This window comes from Vigna umbellata, chromosome 5, assembly GCF_029865625.1.
Source record: "Vigna umbellata cultivar VRB3 chromosome 5, Vumbellata_1.0, whole genome shotgun sequence".
In the NCBI taxonomy this organism is placed as follows: Eukaryota; Viridiplantae; Streptophyta; class Magnoliopsida; order Fabales; family Fabaceae; genus Vigna; species Vigna umbellata.
The window spans coordinates 56649379-56655378 of record NC_142169.1 but is presented as its reverse complement, the minus strand read 5'-3'; positions in this window follow the sequence as shown (position 1 = coordinate 56655378).

Sequence of the window (6000 nt, the reverse complement as noted above, 5' to 3'; positions counted from 1 at the left end):
GGATTTCTTCAGTGTCTGTTATGCTTATTCAATTTGTTTTTCCTATTCCGATAACACGGTCCTAGTGTTTTTATACTTCATTGTAAGAAACTCATACTTAATACATAATACGATACAGGGCATTGTTATTCGTTTAATTGTTGGGAGCGTGACTCTGACATTGGTGCTTTCATTGCCACCATGGCTGAGAATACTCTATTGAAGGAGCTGGATGCTAATGTCAAGAATATTTTGGAGCTCATGGAAAAACGGGATCAAGATTATTCTGTCAGGTTTAAGAAGCTCGAATTAGCTCTTGAGCACGTCACCAGTACGTCATCCATCGATGGCTCGAACTCAAATGTGTCGCATCCCAACCCACAACCCTTTCAGGTGCGCAACATCAAGTTGGATTTCCCACGCTTTGATGGATCAAATGTGTTACAATGGATTTTCAAGGCGGAACAATTTTTTGAGTATTACTCTACTCCAGATTTACACCGTTTGACGATTGCCGCTGTGCATATGGACAAGGATGTGGTTCCTTGGTTCTAGATGATGAGTAAGAATAATCCATTTCAATCCTGGGCTGCTTTTACTCGAGCATTGGAGTTGGAATTTGGTCCCTCCCCATTTGAATGTCCCCGCTCTACTTTGTTTAAGCTCTTGCAATTAGGTTCGGTTAACGATTATTACGTCGAATTTACTGCTTTGGCTAACAGAGTTACGGGGATTATGATAGATGCACTATTAGATTATTTCATCAGTGGCTTGAAAACTGATATCCGTCGTGATGTCATTGCCCAGAGTCCTCATTCCCTCCTTAAAGCCGTATCCCTTGCTAAGCTCTACGAGGAAAAATATACCACATCCACCAAACCAGCTTATACCACCACTTATTCCAGACACCTTAACACAAAACCATCCACCTACCTAAACACCAATCAGAAATCAATATCCCTACCTGCAATTCTGCCTAACCCTTCCCAGAAACCTTTTAACCAACTCCCTAAATCATCCAATATCAAAAGATATCTCCATCAGAAATGCAAATCAGACGTGAGAAGGGCCTTTGTTATACATGTGATGATAAATTTCCCCCTACACATCGTTGTCCTAACAAACAATACCTATTACTTCATATAGAGGAAGATGACGATCCACCTCCAGATTTAGAACCGCCAGACCCAGTATCAGTTCCCTGTCCTGATGTTACCCCCGAGCATCATGTTTCTTTTAATGCCTTCAACGGCTCCTCCAATTTGGGCACTATGCGATTTCATGGATCAATTAACGGTGTCACTGTCCAAATCTTGCTTGATAGTGGGAGTTCCGACAATTTTTTACAACCACGCTTGGCTCATTATTTGAAATTACCTATTGAGGCCATTCTCAGTTTTCAGGTTCTGGTTGATAATGGAAATTCCCTCACAGTGGAAGGATTGGTCAAAGATGTGAAGGTCACAATCCAGGGGCATACTATCAAATTGCCAGTTTATTTGCTTCCTGTCTTAGGTGCAGATGTTGTTTTAGGGGCTGCTTGGCTTTCTACATTGGGACCCCATGTCTCAGATTATAGTGCTTTGACCTTGAAATTCTATTTGGAGGGTGAATTTGTTACTCTACATGGTGATCAGTTTAACTTACCACGTCCAGCTCAGTTTCACCATATCAGAAGAATGTGCAACACTCATGCCATTGCAGAATTTTATACACTGCAATTTCAGTCCCAGGAAGTTCCTTCTGATCAGTGGCTTGACTTACCTGCTGACATTCATCCGGATTTGGCTCGGTTGCTTCATACCTACAAAAGGGTGTTTGACAAACCCATCGGGTTACCCCTGGACTGGTCCCACAACCATGTTATTCCCTTAATTCCAGATAGTCAGCCTGTTAAGGTCCGTCCTTATCAATACCCTCAAAGCCAGAAGGAACAGATCGAGAAAATGGTTGATGAAATGATACATGAGGGAATCATAGCCCCAAGCACCAGTCCTTTTTCTTCATCGATTCTCTTGGTTAAAAAAAAGGATGGGACATGGCGTTTTTGCACTGATTATAGAGCATTAAATGCCATAACAATCAAAGATTCTTTCCTTATTCCTACTGTTGATGAATTGCTTGATGAACTCTTTGGCGCTAAATACTTTTCTAAGTTAGATCTTCGTTCGGGATACCATCAAATACTTGTATCTCCAAAGGACAGATTTAAAACAGCTTTTAGGACACACCAAGACCATTATGAATGGCTTGTCATGCCATTTGGCCTCACCAACGCACCAACCACCTTTCAAAGTTTAATGAATTCGGTGTTCCAAGGGCTGCTTTGCAAATCATTATTGGTGTTCTTTGACGCCATACTGGTTTACAGCCCATCGTGGTCTTCACACTTGCAACACTTAGAAGCTGTCTTACAACTCCTTCAGCATCACCACCTTTTTGCCAAGTTGTCAAAATGCCATTTTGGCTTGGAGGAGGTTGATTATCTGGGTCATGCGTTATCAGGCAATGGCGTTACCATGGATCAACATAAAATCCAAGCTGTTTTGGATTGGCCACTTCCCCAGTCCATTAAACAACTACGAGGCCTCCTTGGACTCACAGGGTATTATCGGCGATTTATTAAAGGGTATGTCGTTATAGCTTCCCCATTAACTAATATCTTAAAGAAAGACCAATTTCATTGGGCATCTGCTGCTATTGAAGCTTTTCACAATCTCAAGCGAGCTATTATTGAGGATCCCGTCTTGGCCCTTATTGATTTTACTAAGCCGTTTATATTGGAAATTGACGCCTCTGGTACAGGTATTGGTGCAGTTCTTAGTCAAGCCCATCACCCCATTGCATTTTTTTCAAAAAAATTATCTCCACGAATGCAGAAACAATCATCTTACGTGCGAGAATTTTACGCCATTACCGAAGCTATAACTAAATTTCGTCATTATTTGTTGGGACATAAATATATTATCCGCACTGATCAGCAAAGTTTGCGCAACCTAACTGATCAAACCATCCAGACCCCGAAGCAACAGGCATGGCTTCCTAAATTCCTCGGATACGATTTCACCATAGAATACAAGCCTGGTTGTGACAATCTTGCTGTCGATGCCTTATCTCGGTCTTTCTTTCTGGCTATTTCTCAACCTCAGTGGGATATCATTCCTAAGGTGCGGGCCGCTATTATTGTTGATCCGAAATTGTCATAAATACTTCACTTATGTATTCAGGGAAATCCTCCTCACCCGAATTATTCTATGCACGACCAGTTACTATTTTGGAAGAACATGTTGGTTCTTCCTCCCAACCATCCTCTGATACAGCAAGTTCTGAATGAATTTCATAATTCCCCTATTGGAGGCCATTCGGGCAGAGCTAGGACATTGGCTAGAGTTGCTTCGCAGTTTTATTAGCATGGTATGCAAAAGGATATTAAAATTTTTGTCCAACATTGTTTGCTCTGTCAATAAGCTAAGACTGCTAATTCTTTACCTGCTGGAATGCTCCAACCCTTGCCAATTCCAGTACAGATTTGGGAAGATTTAGCTATGGATTTTATTGTTGGCTTACCTCCTTCACACGGTTTTACTATAATTTTGGTGGTCGTTGACCGTTTATCTAAATATGGTCATTTTGCTCCACTTAAAGCCGATTATTCGAGCAAGACGGTAGCCGACATCTTCATGCATTCCATTGTTAAATTACATGGTATGCCAAAGTCCATTGTTTCGGATCGTGATAGAGTATTCACTAGCAAATTTTGGCAGCAATTGTTTAAGTTGAGTGGGACCACTTTGGCTATGAGCACCACATATCACCCGCAATCCGATGGTCAATCCGAGGCACTTAACAGATGTTTGGAAATGTACTTAAGATGTTTCACAGTTGACAATCCCAAAAGTTGGAGTAAGTTACTCTCATGGGCTGAGTTTTGGTACAATACCTCATTTTACTCCAGCATTGGTATGACTCATTTCAAAGCAGTTTATGATCGACATCCTCCCACAATTACCAAGTATACTCTAGACCATCAAGACCCTCCTTCTTTACAGGATTTATTGTTGCACCGTGACTTAGTTATTAGCCAGTTGAAGAATAATTTGCAAAAAGCTCAGCACTATATGAAGAAATATGCAGATAGGAAATGCTTACAGTTGGAGTTTAACATTGGTGATTTGGTTTTAGTTAAGCTTCAACCTTGTTGGCAACACTCAGTTGCTTTGCGCAAAAATCAAAAATTGGGACTTAGATATTTTGGTCATTTTCCAGTTTTGCAGAAAATTGGTTTTGTGGCTTACAAACTCCTTCTTCCAGCTTCTGCCAAGATTCATCCTGTGTTTCATGTTTCTTTTTGAAGCCTTGCAAAGGTGAACATCAAAAAACGTATGTTCCTCTTCCACTATTGACGGATGAATTTGGTCTTATTGTTCAACCATATAAGATATTGCATCCAGAATTATTTTACGTGGCCATGATCAGATTCCGCAGGTTTTGGTACAATGGGAAGGATTGGATATGAATCAAGCTACTTGGGAAGATCTATCATTTGTCCAGGATGTTTATCCTAACTTCAACCTTGGGGTCAAGGTTGATTTTTATGGGGGAGTAAATGTCACGAGTGCAGAAGAAATACTGGCAAATGAAATGCATGGGAATACCATTATAGGGGTGGGACACGTGGATGGTAATGATGAAATCATGGTGAATCGCAAAAGTGAGAGGAAAAGAGTAACTAACTCTGCGCTCAAGGATTACGTCTGGGGTTAAAGTAAATATAATAGGACAAAAATAAGAAAGGAGGGGGTGGAATTTATGATCTGTATTCTTCTTCCTCTAGCCCTCTCTGGGATTTCTTCAGTGTCTGTTATGCTTATTCAATTTGTTTTTCCTATTCCGATAACACGGTCCTAGTGTTTTCATACTTCATTGTAAGAAACTCATACTTAATACATAATACGATACAGGGCATTGTTATTCATTTAATTGTTGGGAGCGTGACTCTGACAATTTGATTTTGTTCTTGGAGAAAAGAGCTCTTCTCATGTTTATGCTCCAAGAAGAATAATTGGTTTCATTTAGAACTTGAGAGATGAGAATGAGACCTGGATTTTCCCTAGAATGCAGGTAAAAGGGTTGGAAGGATTGACATATTGATCCATGTTCTCCATCATACCAAGAATGAAAGAAAATGGGTTATGCATTTTGATTTAGAGGGTTTTGGCACATGAGAGGAAAAACAGGCAACAGACCTGCTCTGATACCATATCAGAGATGGTATGAGAGAAGAAGAGTTGGAATGAGAGAGAGATCCATGACAATAGTGACGAAGAAAGCATAGAAGCAAAGGGAAAGCCTCAGACAGTTAAAGGAAACATAAAGCTCTTATTGAATCTAGGTATTTTTGTCTTACATGAGAGAAAGGGAAAACCTTAGCTTATATAAGGTTTCTGCAAACAGAGAAAGGGGGAAAAGGGGAAAGAGGGAAAGTGTGTGTGTGACTTTTATTTTCTTTTTATTTTCTTTTTATTTTCTTAATCAATTACAAACATAGAATCTCTCCACGAGATCTTTGATCAATGTCATATCAAGTTCATATTCATCAACCAATTCATCATGCAATATAAATTAATATCTTATTTCAAAACCAATATAAACCTTCATATTTCATCAAAGATTTTCTTACCACTTTTTTAGATATATTGCACAATCAACATAACAACATATGCTGAGCTATTCGAGAATTTAGAAAGAAAAATGCAGTTTCCAAAAAACTTAAAAATGTATGTTCTTGCATTCAAATTAGATATAATCAAATGATTAATGCAATGGAAAAAGAATCAACTCAATTGGATCTCTATCGTAAAAGTTATACAATAAACAAACAACAAAGGTCAAAGTTACCAACCATCTAAACTACTGGAATATTACGTATAAAAGTTTTCTAATTACAGGCCTTTAATTAAAGATCCGATCTGTCAAAATAAATAACAATATATCTAAAAGCCATAGTAAAACTTTCAATTC